This window comes from Octopus sinensis, linkage group LG4 (genome assembly GCF_006345805.1).
Source record: "Octopus sinensis linkage group LG4, ASM634580v1, whole genome shotgun sequence".
Classification (NCBI taxonomy): domain Eukaryota; kingdom Metazoa; phylum Mollusca; class Cephalopoda; order Octopoda; family Octopodidae; genus Octopus; species Octopus sinensis.
The window spans coordinates 154035765-154053264 of record NC_043000.1 but is presented as its reverse complement, the minus strand read 5'-3'; positions in this window follow the sequence as shown (position 1 = coordinate 154053264).

Sequence of the window (17500 nt, the reverse complement as noted above, 5' to 3'; positions counted from 1 at the left end):
TATTTCAAGATATTTTTATGTAATTTTGGAAATATATGTGTTAAAATGAGATTTTTGCATAATTTAGACGACAATTTATTCACCACACCCTGTATTTACTGCATGACCAACTGAAGTTTCCTGAATTGTCAACGTTGTTCAAGAACTCTCATTGTACCTTTGAGAACAGCTCTGCTACGGAAGAAAATGGACGCTTCAGTTTTTCTTCCCTAGCACCGTTAAAATCTTCTCAAAGGCCTGCTGAGTGTTATTTGTTATGTAACTATGACATAATTGTACAAAGCGATTAGGAGCAGGAGTACTCCAATATTTGATTGTATATATTATATATGTACCTACATACACATATGTATAATCTGATAATATATGTATTTATTACAGTTATTGATTGGTACTGCTAATCACGTGATGCTGTTACTAAATAGTCACAAAAAGTAGGACTGAAATAAATACCATAAAAAGAGTGTGTTCGGCAATTTCAGTGTGTAGAAGATACAGAAAAATGTACAAGATGGTATTAAGCTAAGCATTTGACACTTCTCAGTTGTTGCTCAAGTTTCACTTACGTATCTAGGATTGTGTATATAGACTAGAGAAACAAAAGCTACTATGAATTTCTCGTATTCCTACATTCGTTCAAACTCATGAACGAACACATGCACGCGGGAAGGTCATGGTAGCGATGCAATGAATCAATCAATGATTACGAAGTATTAATTATATGCAAGAGACTGGCACAATTATTCGAGTGTTTTTACGAGTCATGTCTCCATTCTATCATGGGAATCAGGAATCAGGACTGTCTCTTGTTACAAGGAGTACTCAATGGTAAACTGATGTAGGTTATAATAAAAGAAAGTAAACCATATGCTTATTCATGGATGATATAAAGCTATATGGGGCGTCACGATCATCAGAAAATTTAATTAGAAGTGTGAAATTGATATAGCCTTAAAGTTTATCTGAATATGTGTAATCGAGTTAGACTTACAAAATCACAACGATATTATATCTTAAACATGTCAGTAAATATCAAACTACCAACTGGGGTGGCATATTGTGTATGCATATGTATGCATGTATGTATATACATACATATGTATATGTATGCATATATACATACACAAATATATATATATATATATATAATATATATATATATTATATATATATATATATCAAAATGCCAATAATAACAAATCAAGGTTCGATTCTAACTGCCATTTCACTTTATATAATTTAAGAGTCATTTTGTATGTTTATACAACATTTAAATATATATTTATAGTTCAGTCTTAGTTATTCTCATCATCAAAAGACAGATAAAATTTAACAAGAGACTCTCAAACAAAACAGTATACACACGCATATCGCGCGCACACACACGCACGCACGCACACATACACACACACACACATATAAAAGAGTAATGAGGGCCATGCATAACGGATCTGAAGAATTTAATCTAATCAAATAGGCTATTGTTTTACAATAGGCTACAAAATTTAACCAGAGACCCTCAATTTCTGCGACCACATCACCCCTTAAAATCTGGCCACCTAACTTCCCAGACTGCAACCCCCTTGACTATTATGAGTGGGGCGCAGTTGAGCGAGAGACCAACAAAATTCCTTGTAACACTGGAGAGTTCAGAAGAGTAGCAGGAGATTCCGAAGTCGTCTGGAGGCCGTGATTGAAGCCAATGGCGTTTTTATTGAATAAATTTACTCTTTAGTATTTCAAGATATTTTTATGTAATTTTGGAAATATATGTGTTAAAATGAGATTTTTGCATAATTTAGACGACAATTTATTCACCACACCCTGTATTTACTGCATGACCAACTGAAGTTTCCTGAAATTGTCAACGTTGTTCAAGAACTCTCATTGTACCTTTGAGAACAGCTCTGCTACGGAAGAAAATGGACGCTTCAGTTTTTCTTCCCTAGCACCGTTAAAATCTTCTCAAAGGCCTGCTGAGTGTTATTTGTTATGTAACTATGACATAATTGTACAAAGCGATTAGGAGCAGGAGTACTCCAATATTTGATTGTATATATTATATATGTACCTACATACACATATGTATAATCTGATAATATATGTATTTATTACAGTTATTGATTGGTACTGCTAATCACGTGATGCTGTTACTAAATAGTCACAAAAAGTAGGACTGAAATAAATACCATAAAAAGAGTGTGTTCGGCAATTTCAGTGTGTAGAAGATACAGAAAAATGTACAAGATGGTATTAAGCTAAGCATTTGACACTTCTCAGTTGTTGCTCAAGTTTCACTTACGTATCTAGGATTGTGTATATAGACTAGAGAAACAAAAGCTACTATGAATTTCTCGTATTCCTACATTCGTTCAAACTCATGAACGAACACATGCACGCGGGAAGGTCATGGTAGCGATGCAATGAATCAATCAATGATTACGAAGTATTAATTATATGCAAGAGACTGGCACAATTATTCGAGTGTTTTTACGAGTCATGTCTCCATTCTATCATGGGAATCAGGAATCAGGACTGTCTCTTGTTACAAGGAGTACTCAATGGTAAACTGATGTAGGTTATAATAAAAGAAAGTAAACCATATGCTTATTCATGGATGATATAAAGCTATATGGGGCGTCACGATCATCAGAAAATTTAATTAGAAGTGTGAAATTGATATAGCCTTAAAGTTTATCTGAATATGTGTAATCGAGTTAGACTTACAAAATCACAACGATATTATATCTTAAACATGTCAGTAAATATCAAACTACCAACTGGGGTGGCATATTGTGTATGCATATGTATGCATGTATGTATATACATACATATGTATATGTATGCATATATACATACACAAATATATATATATATATATATATATATATATATATATATATATGTATACATACACATGTATATATATATATATATATGTACATATATATGAGTGTGTGTATACACGCATACACATATACATACATACATATATATGTGTGTTGTATGTGTGTGTGTGTGTGTGTGTATATAAAAGAGGGAATGAAAATAAATGAGACAGAACATATACAATATGTATTTGTAAACGAACATTTTCCAATACAGAGTTACAGAATTTTATTTTAGCTGCGAATACTTAAATTAATTGAGAAATAAGATCTTCAGATTTATAATAGAAATCGTTGTCTTGAATTTTAAACTCGGATGTAATGGATCTGTGATCAAATGTATTTCAGCCACACCCATCTTGTCTTCTTAGGTCTATGTAGGACTACATTTTATAATGTGTTGCTTCCTTCTCGAACACAGGAGCGCGTAATTCGGCTGCTATTTCAAGCAGGTCAAATGATCATTTAGGGGCTCTGTAGTTGGTTCGAAATGGAAACTATTGGTGAGTGAAGAGCGAAAGAAGCAGAATAGATACTAAAGAAGAGAAGATGATAACAAAACAGAGGACACATTCATCTGAAGATATACACAGAAGTCTAATTGGCCGTTGGACAAATCAACAGTGTGCCAAGGGGTCGTTGGTCTGTATAATATTTTCGTTAGTGCCTTGTACTCGTGTCATATATATGACACTTTCATCTAATAATAAACTATTACCGTAGCGAGTTGAGATAGGTGTTCATCATATCTTACAGACACAGGCCACGGTGATCTTTATTCTTTGCATAAACATGGAGAATATGAAAGGAAACTGTTTTCGTACATTTACTTTTGAATCAGTACATGGAAAAGAGGTCTGTATAAAATGTGCAACATGACTGGAGACGTTTATGATTGAACCAGAACATATACAACAATCACATGATAGGTTGTTTTGAAAAACACGAAAAACAATGTGTGAGTGACTGCTAACATGATTAATGCGACGAGAAAAATAATTATTTTAATTAATTAAAATTACCCATGTAATGAGGAGAACAAATTATAAACACAATGACTAATGTTAATTAAATCTGGTCAAATCTTGGTGCGACGATTCAGAAATTTTAATTGATTAAATTTACAATTACGCATGCAGTGAAGGTATGAACACATTACATCGAGGGCTAATATTAATATAATTTTAATTTTGACAAGTACGATGCTGATTAAGAGTATGTTTCGGCGTCATAAAATATTGAAGATGCGAAACCTTTCCTGGGTGCTTACCAGATTAGAGATATCACCCCTTTGTTGTGAATAGATTTGATTTACATTAGCAATTGAGCCTATGGTTTCTTCTTTTTTAGATGGTAATTAATTGGCATTTTTCATCATAATATGAAGTATGTTAGTAGGGGCAACAGGAACACAAAATGCACGTATTCAAACAGGCATACAAATGCAGATACAAGCAAAGACATGCATGCCTGCCAACAGATAGTCGTTCAATGAAAGGATGAACTGATTTTAACAAAGAACTGAAAAGAAAAAGGTAAAATATAGAATGGATAATAAATGAAAAATGGAATCAATCAGTTCTTGAGATATATACGCAAAGAGGAATATAATCAATCATTTCTAACGTTCTAGAAGATATTTAAGGCTGCTGAGAATGAAAGCAAAGGCTAACATAAATTTTGAAAAAAAAATTCTTCCTCGTCTTCTCATCAACAACAACGACAGCATCAATAGCAGCATCAATAGCAGCAGCAGCAGCAGCAGCAGCAGCAGCAGCAGCAGCAGCAATAGCAGCAGACACTACAGCAGATTCGTTGTATTTTGCAAATATCTGGCGTGATCCCAGTATATTTACGTCTTATCTCAGTTCAAGAGAAACGTGATGACAACTATATGAATATAAAGATTTTGACCCCAGCCCCAAATAGACATGATATCAAAGTTGTTATTCTTAATACCTTTAATCTATCAATCGGTCGAAATCGGAAGGTAAGGCCAGTGCCAGTGTCACATGATGTGTTTTTCTAGACAGTTTGTACAGAAACAAAAACATCACGCGATTCCACCATCTGCTTTCCGTATAGTTTTATAGCTTTCAAAACACCTTTTGTAGTTGTTTCGGGTATTCACTTTTGAAAGTCGTTTGTGTTTTTATATCGTATGTTGCAAGTGGGATAAATTATTCTCTTCTTTACATAGATAATGGGGTGATTCTGTCTCTTCCTCTATATCGGATGTTGGGATGAGATGAAATACTTCTCTGTTTCTGTCGGCTGATTATGTAAGATGAGGTGCTACCTCCTATAATGTAATAAGCAACATGATTTAAAGGGCGAAGGTGATGCTGTTTAGAAACAGCACGTCCTTTTGTTGAATACTTTAGTGAAAATATTCCGCTGTATTTTTATGTAAAGCACGTACTTGTGCATTTGTGTATTGCGTATGAATACTATATTGTAATTAGGTTAGTTAACAGGCAGATTAGTTATATTACTAAATAATATTTAAAAAATGGGATCTGAGGTAAACGACAAAAACAAAAAATTGGGTTTTGCTAATTGGTATAAAATATACCATAAGATTTTGAAGTTTGCGATACTGTCACAATTAGTACCCAACTTTCAATGGGTAACGCTGACATCTTAATTAGAGATATTGGAATATGATGAAATACTCCATTTTTCATGTAGGATATTTGGGGTAAATTGATATGTCAAGATCATTTAATGTAATAAATCATATGGTTTACAAAACGGACAGCGTTTAGAAAATAATACACGCGTTTGATAAATAGGCCATTAAAATCACTAATTTTTTGTCTGAAGTTCTTTGCCATTAACATTGGAAGAAAGCCTAGTTTATTTCAAGTCATATCGTTTATAAATGGACAACGTTTAGAAGGTAATACATTCATTTGATAAATAAAACTTCAGTCATCTGAAGAACACCGTGAATTAACGTCGGAAAAATGCTGACATTTTGAAAAAAGTTGCATGTATTCGAGTACCGAAGTATAGTACATTTAAAAAAAAAGTTTCAATTAGGCAGGGATATAACTAGTTATTTCCCGCATTGGCAGGTGGCATAACCAATTTGGTATTTTTACAGGGAATTTTTTCTATATTCTTCAGCGTTAAGATGAAGTTCTGTGAAGGAACATAAAAAAGAGTGGACAATTTAGGAAAAAAAAAAAATGAAATCGAACTGTTTTTGAAATATTAAAATAGACAACAAAGAGTAATGTGATCAGCTTTGCCCAGCATACTGGACATAGGGTAGGGTAGAGTAGGTATATGTAAAGCGTCAATAATTGCAGTTGAATAAATAGGTAAATATCAAACTAAACTTTGAAACAAATTCTTCCATCCTCATCACTATGTGCCTCACCATAAACACTAGCAGCAACATTAGAATTGACTAGTGTAGTGGCGGAAGGGAAAGTATGCAACTTAAATTCAAATGAAAATATAGGGTAATAGTTAAATGGTGTAAAATCTTTGATCTGGAGCGCTGTAGTTTGATTCAAGTTCATCTCTATAACACTCCTTCTCGAAGAAACTGGCGGAGACAATACAACGCAAGAATTATTATTTCATTGTAATTACTTTAGTAGTCAGTAATTTCAATGGAAATCGCAGCAGTGTCGAATTTGTCTTTCACAGTATGAAATATAAGTAAGAGTTGTTTTTTTTATTAAGAGAAAGTTAATGGACAGTAATTCTGCGTTATAAAACAATTGGTTTTAAATTGATCGTTTCCGCATGACAGAAACAAAGGAATGTAGACTCTAAAAAAACGATTTAAAAAAATGTGTCTGTAAATTTGATACTCGCGCTCAAACAAATTCATATATGCTTGCCTGTACAAACACTGCTCAAATGATAATTTACAGAATACATCTCATCAATCATTGTGACTTAATGCAAAATGCCCCTGTATTATATAAAATTCTCTGTAGATTTATTATATAAGCTGATAGGAATTTCTTATGTGTACTAATATTACGAATTTCTTATTTGGTATGAAATCTCATAAGAAAGATATCGGAAGATAATATATGTTCACGCTTTTCTTAAGGGTATCTTAGTCGATGTTAAGTCTATGCGTACATTACTGAAAATGTGGAGGCGCAATGGCCCAGTGATTAGGGCAGCGGACTCGCGGTCATAGGATCACGGTTTCGATTACCAGACCGGACGTTGTGAGTGTTTATTGAGCGAAAACACCTAAAGCTCCACGATGCTCTGGCAGGGGATGGTGGTGATCCCTGCTGTACTCTTTCACCACAACTCTCTCTCACTCTTACTTCCTGTTTCTGTTGTACTTGTATTTCAAAAGGGCCTGCCTTGTCACTCTCTGTGTCACGCTGAATATCCCCGAGAACTACGTTAAGGGTACACGTGTCTGTGGAGTGCTCAGCCACTTACACGTTAATTTCACGAGCAGGCTGTTCCGTTGATTCGGATCAACCGGAAACCTCGTCATCGTAACCGATGGAGTGCTTCCATCCACATTACTGAAAATATTTCATTATATTTTTTATGAATTCTTCTGGCACTAGAAGAGATAGCAGTAGAATGTCAATGTTTTGAAAATAATTTGGGTGATCCTTGTAGCATATCTGAGATGTAAAGAGACGTGATGATAAATATATTAGATTCTGACCTCTGTGCCCAATGAACTTGATATCAAAACTGTTATTATTAATACCCTTAATCTATCAATTGATCGAAATCGAAAGATAACGACAGTGTCATGTGATGTATTTTTATAGAGAAACAAAAGCATCATACGGTTATGTGCTCTGTTTATGATTTTAAATCTGAAATAAACTTACTGTTGTTGTTTCAGATATTCAACAGGCTGTTTGTATCTTGACATCGCATGTTGCAAGTAGGATAAAGTAACTTACTCATTTATATCGATTGTTGGAGTTAAAACAATCTTTCATCCTTCATATGAGATGTTATGACAGGATGAAACATATAAAATATTCCAGACAATTTTAAAGTTTGGATTATGGTACTCTTCAGTTCTTACCTAAACTTCAATGAGTAACTTCTCTTAATTAGATATCTTGGGATATAATGAAATGCACCCATCTTTACATAAGATGCTGAGGTTAGTTAAGACGCCTGCATCCTTTATTATGTACTCAAGATTGTTTATAGAAGGAAAGGGCAAAGTCTAGAAATTGCACATCTTACTCACCTGAACAAAATTTATTTAATCTTGAAATGCACATATAACAATATATATAAAGTACACATGATGATATATACATAACATATATAATCATAGGTGAAAGGCTCACCTAGCATTAACATCGAAAGACAGCAGGGATTTGCCATTTTGTGTGAAGTCATGAAGGGCCATGGGATTGCACCTAGAAATCTGGGCAAGTTTGTTTATGGAAGACCAGCAGTCAGCCATGCATACCAGCCTCCCCTCAGCACGCCACTGATGTTACCCAAGAGAAAGGTAAATGTCAATATAGTTTGGCATCAGTGACGTCGTAACTCATTTCTACAGCTGAGTGAACTGGAGTAACATGAAATAACGTGTCATGCCCAAGAACGCAACACGGTCCGGGAATCGAACTCACTTCACCATGATTGTGAGCCCGACACTCTAACCACTGAGCCATGCGTCTTCACACATATTACAGTATAATCAAGTTAACCCATTAAGTCCCACTGTCCTATAAAATAAAATAAATAAATGCAACCTTTTAAAGCCTAGCCAGGCTCATGGGCCCGGTTTCCCGGTTTCAGTGGCGTATATGTTCACCGGCTGGACGGGAGGCCAGTCCATTGCAGCGTTACTCATTTTTGCCAGCTGAGTGGACTGGAGCAACGTGAAATGAAGTGTTTTGCTCAAGAACACAACGCGTCGCTCGGTCCAGGAACCGAAACCACAATCTTACGATCATGATGCTCACACCCTAACCACTAAGCCACGCGCCTCCACACTGTCCTATAAATAGGACACTAAATGAGAACATTAAATCAGCTATATCACATTGTCTTAGTGTCCTATTTGTAGGACACCGAGTATTTCCATTTCTACCTGAAGTAAAGAAGTTATAATAATTATTTTTTTTCATTTTAACCTATTTTCAATCATCTGTAAAAATTTAAAAGTAATATTCAGAAATTTAAGTACTCTGGGACTTAATGGGTTAAAGTTACAAAAAATTATTTTAGCAAGGCATATATTCCTTTCGTTTCTTTGAATTGGAATCGCTATATCCTTTGGGCTAAGTATTTATAAATTTAATCGGATATTATTTAATCAACTTTAGTGATAAGGGTAGAATTCTATATAAACCGATGTGTATAGAAAATTACAGAATACACCTCATTAATCATTATAGCGTAATGGAAATACTCTCATGCCATATAAAAAAAATCTCTGTAGATTTCTTATATAGACACAAGTATTGATATGACGAATGTCTTTAGTTGGATTAAATCCTCAGAGGAGAAACCGGAGGATTTGCGTGTCCATGAATTTTGATTTATTTGTAAATCATAAAGTAATTCACACTTCTTGTGTTTAGTAGTATTAGCAGCAGCAGCAGCAGCAGCAGCCGAGACAGGAATAGCGTTGCAATGTTTTAAAAATAGCTTGGGTGATCCCAGTATAACTATATGTCTGATCTAAGTTCAAGAGAAACGTGATGATAAGTTTATTAGCCTGAAGTTTCTGACACCAATCTCCAATATATTTTAAAGTTGTTATTCTTAATACATTCAATTTATCAATTGGTCGAAATCGGACGGTAACGCCACTGTCACATGATGTGTGTTTTTTTAGACAGTTTGCACAGAAACAAAAACATCACCCGATTACACATTCTGTTTATAGTTTAAAATTTTAAAATATACTTGCTGTTGATGTTTCGGATGTTCAACTTTATAAAGTTGTTTGTGTTTTTATTTCGCATTTTGTGGGTAGAATAAATTATTTTCTGTTTTATTTTGAGTGATGGATTAAGCGTTAGCATTAAGATTAGGATTTGGATTAGCGTTCGAATTAGGTTGGGGTTAGATTTTAGTATTTTTATTCTTCCAGGTACTTTGTTCGAAGGTTTGTGTGTCAAATAGCTAGCTAGAGGCGATGGCCTCTTGGAGCTAATCAGCGACAGCTTTAGTCTTATATTTATAGACTACCATATTAGTATGGCGATAACTATTAATATCCAGTAACGCTGCCGTAATCTCCTTTAGAGAGACTTAGTAATTTTAATATTTCTATTATTATTGTTATACTTAGTTTATTTACTTCTATAAAAACTTCGACTTAATGAAGTACTTGAGTTGTAAATAAAGTTATTTCCAATCCCATATAATCATTCTTGTCTTATTTCGTCTTCATCGACAATTCGAAGGTAAAATATTCAAACGAAGATATACACACTTCTGTTATAAATATATAGTTGTAATATACATGTATGTATAAGTTTTGTCATAGTTTTATGACAGATGGATAAATATGTTATATTTCCATCGTTTTTAGTCAATTTTTTTCTGCAATAGACTTATTACGACTTCTTTAATTATTTTAAGGAGACAAGTATTGAAAAAAAAAATCAGTGTTTAACTGATGTTCTACTGGTTATGTCGGTTGTTGTTTGGTTCAGGGCCAGCCTTAACTACGCTGACATCATGGTCAAAGGTATTTCCATTGTGAAGATGCGTATTTTTGTAAATCAAGGGCTACATTGTCCTATGTAACCATCCTTATTTAAGATGTTAATTTGAAACCTTGTTGGTCACAGAAAAGAAGACTTCTTTGCTATTATAATTCTCTTCATGTCTGCGATGCTTTATAGGAAACCTAAAATAATTATTGGCTCTTTACTGGCTTTCGTCTCCTCAGTTCTTGACTGGTACTGTATTGTTTCGATGTCGGAAGTTTGGCCAGATCGGGATTTGAGCTCAGAACACATACATCTGTAATTAAATATCACAAGCATTTTGTTCGGTTTTCTAATGATTCTGCAAATTCTAAACGTTTAAATATCTGTTTTTTCCCCTGTGTGTGTGTGTGTGTGTGTGTGTGTGTGTGTGTGTGTGTGTATGTGTGTGTATGTGTGTGTGTAATCACTTATAGCTTGAAATCCAATTATTATTTGTAACAAACTCAATTTAGAAACCTATATCGGTGCAGTGAGAGTATTTAGTGTTCCCAAGTGTGGAAGCTTTGTGACAAAGAAAAAGAAATACCATTAAAATAACAGAATTATCTATCGAAGGAGAAGATACGGGAGATTGATATAGATGGTGGTAATAAATATCTGGGAGTCGAGGAAGCTGGTGTAACGGATAGAACAATGAAAAATAAAATCAGAGGAAAGTATTTTCGAAGGGTAAGAAGAATACTAAAATAGAAACTCTGTGGTATAAATACAGTTACTGTTTTAAAATCAAAAGTCGTTTCCATAACGACTTTTGTATCTGAATAATCAAATGGACAAATGAAGATCTTGAAAGCATAGATAGAAAACAAGGAATCTGCTAATAAGCTACTGAGCGTCAAACCCACAGGCAGACAGTAACATATTGTATTTAAACAGAGAGAATGGAAGAAGAGGACTAATAAATGCAGAAGAATGTATGAAAGTGGACCTGCAGAGTTTAAGGAAAGCATGTTACTGAGACTGATGAAGTGTTTTTGACTGCAGTGAGAAGTGGCGATGTTAGCTGCAGGGAGAGAAAAATGCGAAGCTCTCGGAGCTTGAAGAGAACGATGCGATAACCTTACATGTAAAGACAAAGGTACGATACGATACGAAAATTCAGGCGGATGGACAAATAGAGCATTCATGTGCAAATTTTGTATTCAATGAAAAGGAAAGAGTCTGCTGCAAGAGTGGTAGACAATGAACATGTGAAAGCTGAAAATAAAAGGACCTAAAATACAAACTTTAGAGAATATGAAACTGTCACAGAGTGATCATTACTCTTGCCAGGAATAAGAACAAACCTGTGTCAAATCAGTAATAATAATAATAATGATAATAGAATGGATAAAGGAGGAACTGGTCAGCATGGGCAGCAAAACGTAGAAGATAATGGCTATGCATAGACGTCCTCATACTAGAAGTAAGTTACTGAGGCTTGTTGGAACAGAAGATAATGTTATAAAGGAGATCAAGTCTTTGCATGCTTATCTGAGAAATAGAGATGGAAGAATGTTGCAGGTTGCACTTAGTGACAAGGTGACCAGTGACAATGATGAGACCCTCCAGGAATACAAAACGAAGACTAATGGGCAAGTAGTATGTGTGCCAACCTTTTCCAGTAGCAGGGAATAATCAGGTGAAACTCATATGAGATATGCCAATCTACACAAATAAGAAACGGCTACATAACCGACCAAATATCACTTTCCTACAGAAGGAGTCCAAACAATTGACCTTCATCGATATATCTACACTTGCGGACCTGAATGTCGTGAAGACAGAGAACGAGGGAGTCGAGAAGTAACGAGACCTAGCATTGAAGCGAAATGCATTCACAGAGCCTCAAAAGTGGGGCTGCAGTTGGGACCATCACTTGGGATTGGTGCACTTGGGGACATCTCAAAGAAAGCAATATTCTGACACGAAAAGTTGAAAATAGCAAACTATAGGAAGCAAATAACTGGGGGTATTCCTTGGAACATCACATTTTGACAGAACATTTGGCATATGGGAAGGGGCTAAGACGTGTCATAGATAACTCTGGAGAAGAAATGAAAAATAGAAAGGATATTATTATTAATAATTACAGAATAACAGTCAATCTAAGGACTTGACTAGTACTCTGTTTTAAGGACCCCAGAAGAAAGAAAGTCAAAGATGACCTTCATTGGATTTGAAGATCAAATATTTTTGAAGAACATTGCACTACTACTACTACTACTACTACTACTACTACTACTACTACTACTACTACTACTACTACTATTACTACTACTATTACTACTACTACTACTGGGAAATAGTTGCAGGCCTACTAGGAATGTTATCTTCGATAGACTGGTGTTCTACCCGGTGGAGTAAGAATCACTTTTCATTCGTTGAGAGTAAGCCTCGTGAGTTAATCTCGACTTCATGATCTTTTGTAAGTTGAGAACCATTGTGACAGGTTGCCTGCACAATCTTAAACGATCATCACTTCAGTTCTCTCATGGAATATACACGGTTATATATATATAATTATAGTTTAAACTATTTAGTTACAGAAAGCCGTGTCAGTCTCAGTTCTTCGACTCTACCAATTCTTGTTTCTATCAAAATTAACCATGAATAATTGGCAAATGAGAGAATTCATTATCTGCAATTACCTACGCGAGAATAGAAATTTCTCAAAATTTTTTTCTCTTGAAGACATATTCTAGTTTGATTATCTAGGAATTCCACCCCCACTTTCTTATTTTTCATCTTTATTTTATTTTATTCTTTTGTTTGGATGCTTTAGTGTTGAAACTCAAGTTTCTAATTACGTAAATTCTTACCATAAGCACCATCTTGAATGATCTAATTATGTTTTCCTTTAGATTTTTTCTTTGCTTTGATTTTGTTCATTGAAGAATTTCATTCATGTGACAAGACGAACACAGACACTTATGCACGCTCAAAACTAGGTAGATATAAGTTCAAGAGTTTAAAATAAGAAGTTAGAAGTGTCATATCATTTGCCATTATAGAAATCATGTATTCAAGCTTTCGAAGTGTTGGCAACAAAAATACTTGAGAGCGCACCAGTAGATAGCACTCTGTTAAGAGCGGGTTGTTTACAAAGTAGTTTTTTTTTATATTAGTTTACCACCAAGCTTGGAAAAGAAAGATATCTTGAAAATAAATCTAACTTGGAAATTAGGTCTTACAGTAACAAACATATTGTTAGTTTGGCACCATATGAAGAATATTGGTTTTATTTCTATTGCATTAGGGTGCTTATTATGTAAGAACTAGTCCTATTATGTGAGTTGTACTATAAAAAGAGAGGAAATGAAATTTCTGGTTAATGGAACTGGTAACTTCTAAAGTGAAGTGACAGAAAACAGTCTTCAAAAACTGAGTGAGCACCTACGTGGCCGCTCGACATGAAGCGAAATGTCTTTCAAATGATACATGACAGTATTAAGAATAGAAAAAACATATCTCATTACGAAGTTCTAAACAGTATTATAGCAGAAAGAATGCATCATAATCTGCTCGATTACAGTTTGAGTCAAGTGTCAAATAATGAAAATTACAGCCTGCTGTAGTAGATTATACATACATACATACACGCACACACACACACTTGTTTGTTTTCGTACTTCATGTTGTTTACAGTTAGTGACGTCCTCTACCTATATATGCATATATATATATTGGAAGGTTTTGCAGCAATTATATTACCCAAATACCTGAAGCTATCGTATTATTTCGGTTCTGCAGACTCTAGAATGGATGAGGTGCGATGGTAATTTTTTGGTATGAGTAGCATCTCCAGTTTGATGGAGCAACCAAAATATGATGACTAAAGTGAAAAATAATGTAGGATTGGCATAAAAGGAAGCATCTTAATTTCTGTGCAGAATTTCTCATTGTATAATGAACAGCAATCTGAGTTACGTCGTGTTTTGATTTTACACTCATACCTTTTGCCGGAAATATAGATCAGTGTTACAGTTACTCCTAAATTTATATTGATTGCATATGTTCACCATCGTAACGCTTTACTGCCTTGCTGCAGAGTCAATACCTTAACTAGCTTTGCTGTCTTCTTTTGAGGTATCTGTCGATGAGGAAGATTTTGCAGCAATTATATTACCCAAATACCTGAAGCTATTGTATTATTTTGGTTCTGAATGTATTTGTGTGTGTGAGTGCATAGTTTAGGTTACTTAAAACATGTTTGCGATTATAAGTGTCGCAATTATCAAGCTTTCATTCATAAATCCATTTATTATTTCGTTCTTTTGCATTTCAATTTGTACATTAAGGTTCATTGAAGATGTACGATGTATTTTAATGTTGAATAGTACTTTTTGTGGGGAGGGGCCAGTTGATTAGATCGATCTCAGTACACAACTAATGCTTAATTTATCGACCTCGAAAGGACGAAAAGCAAATGCTATCTCGGCAGAATCTCACCCTTTCTACTGGACAAGTACAACCTATTAGTGTCACTCTTAGGGTGGAAAACTCCGTGTACTATCAACATTTCTCTGATCTTGGTGTTCATTTTCATCAATTCTCTCTTTTGCAATTTTATAATTCTCGCTCCACACCGAAGTGATGCTATCGCCCATGTATTAACTACTTGGATTTTATTCCATGCAGTCAATTTTGAGTGCAACACCAACCTCAGTCTTCGGAAATACTCCATCCTCAGTTGCTCTTTCCTTTCCTTCTCCATTATTTCGTTGAAATCTAGTACACCAGGGTATTTGTAGCCATCTCTTTCAATTTGTTTAGTGAAGTCTCAATTCGGTAATTCTATCACTGCTAGAGACTGTATCTTACCTCTTTTTAGGTAGATTATTTCGTACTTCTTGGGTCCAAACTCCATTCTAATATCAGGATTGTGTTCTCCGAGGAACTCAATCGTGTCTCGTCATTGACATAGTTTCAAATCATCCATTAAGAGGAGGTGGTTGATTGTTTGGGATTTTCCCTTTAATTGGTACCCCAGGTTCATTTTCCTGAGCACTAAGGTCAGGGGTATCCCGCAGAGAGCAAAAAGCAACTGAGATAAGCTATAACCCTGGAAAATCCCTCTTCTGATACCCAGGGTGCTTAAGTTGCTTTCCTTAACATGTTAGTTCAGTGTTCCACCCCACCATACGTGGAATTACAAGGAAACACGTTACATTCCTTGCAATATCAAACAGATCTAAGCACGCGATGATTCACAGATGTGAAATCATATCATAAGCTTTGCGATAGTCAATCCAGGCCATTCCCAAATGTGTTCTCCTTCGCTAACGATCTTGCATTACCATTTTGTCTATCAGTAATTGATATTTAGTACCTCTGCATATTCTTCTACAACTTGTTTCTTCCGTCGGTAATACATCTGACACAACACCGTTCGTCCTTTTGTCAACCAGCCCAGGATTTCTTCTTCCCCATTAATCAATGCATTTAAATTGCTCTGCGATCAATTTATGGCAACTATTGAACTTTTTTATCCCAAATCCTTGTACACCCGCAGGTCCCGCTGCTTTCCAATTGTTTCTCTTTTTATTCATATTTCTGATACTATCTTCTGTGAAGTGGACAGCCTCTTGCTGGGTGTAAGAAGGTGTTTGCTTCAGGCTGCAGAGACATTCATTTGTAGTATTATGTTGTTCTTGCTCATTCCTTATCTTTCCCCAGAAAAGTCGACTTTCATCAGCATCAGGGACCAGTCTTTCATGTATGTTATCATTATTAATTTCTTGATAACATCTGTTTTCTTTGGTCGGTTCAAAACAATTTGTTTTGCCGGTATTGCATAATCCGTTGTTCAAACCTAGTTGGCTTTGCTTTACCCCACGAGATAAATTCTCACTGCCCCTTCTCTAATTCATTTCTCGCTCTCTCCTGCTCCTCCTGTTCCTCCGGCTCCTTCAGCTCTTCTTCTTCTTCTTCTTCTTCTTCCTTTCTCCTCCTCCTCTACCTCCCCCCTCTCTTTCTGCAAAGCACAATGTTTTGTTGCTACTAGAACCATGCTGGACATTTGTTTGTCTACAATCGCGAGAGTTCCGTAAGCTTTGATCCTAACATAATAACCAAAATATATCCATATCTAAAAACTATATAACATGTCTCTGCAACTTTCAATTCTTTTCTCGACAGAATCTTTTCCTGTTTGGGCAGTAAGGAGCGCTGCTGTAGGCACCTTCTCTTGGCGGTGATGCCAACCACTCTTAAACAGTCCTCATTCTCGCTGTCGATCTGAATGTATTGTACTGAACTTGTGTTAAATATCTTCCTCCCCTCCCTAATTTAGAACAGAGTCCTTATTCAGGGAAAAAGTGGGCAGGAGAGAAATATTGAGAGACAGCATTATCGAATCAGCTGCAGTTTTTCTAATTTAGAGAATGCAAAGCCCTGTTGTCTTTCATTAATTTCTCTCCTGTCAACTTTCACCCAAAGAAGGACACTGTCCGAAACATTGAACTTTTCACTTCCGACGACATGTTCACTGTACTTTTAATGGAGGAAAAATAGCTTAGTTTTCATTGCTGGAATACGAAGGCATTGCTAATGAAAATTGTGAGCTGACTCAACCAGCCGGAATAAAGTAAATGTAAATAAAAAAATAAAGCGAAAACAGTTTGCTAAGTGAAACAATTCGTTAATTTACAGACTTTCACGTAATAGTGGTCTTTGATCTAAATGGAAAAAAAGGAAAGAAAAAGGGCATGACATAAACTAAATAGGTCGTTATGTATGTATGTAACTATGTATATGTAGGAAGATAGGTGAATGGAAAATATATATGTTACAGTGATTTAAAGTTTCGGTAATTTCATAGAGAGTTAACAGATGTTACTTGAGCCAAGAAGGTCATTTACAGTGCACCCCATCCCATGTCTCTAACTATTTAAAAGAAAGTATTAAAAAGTTAGCTAACTGTAT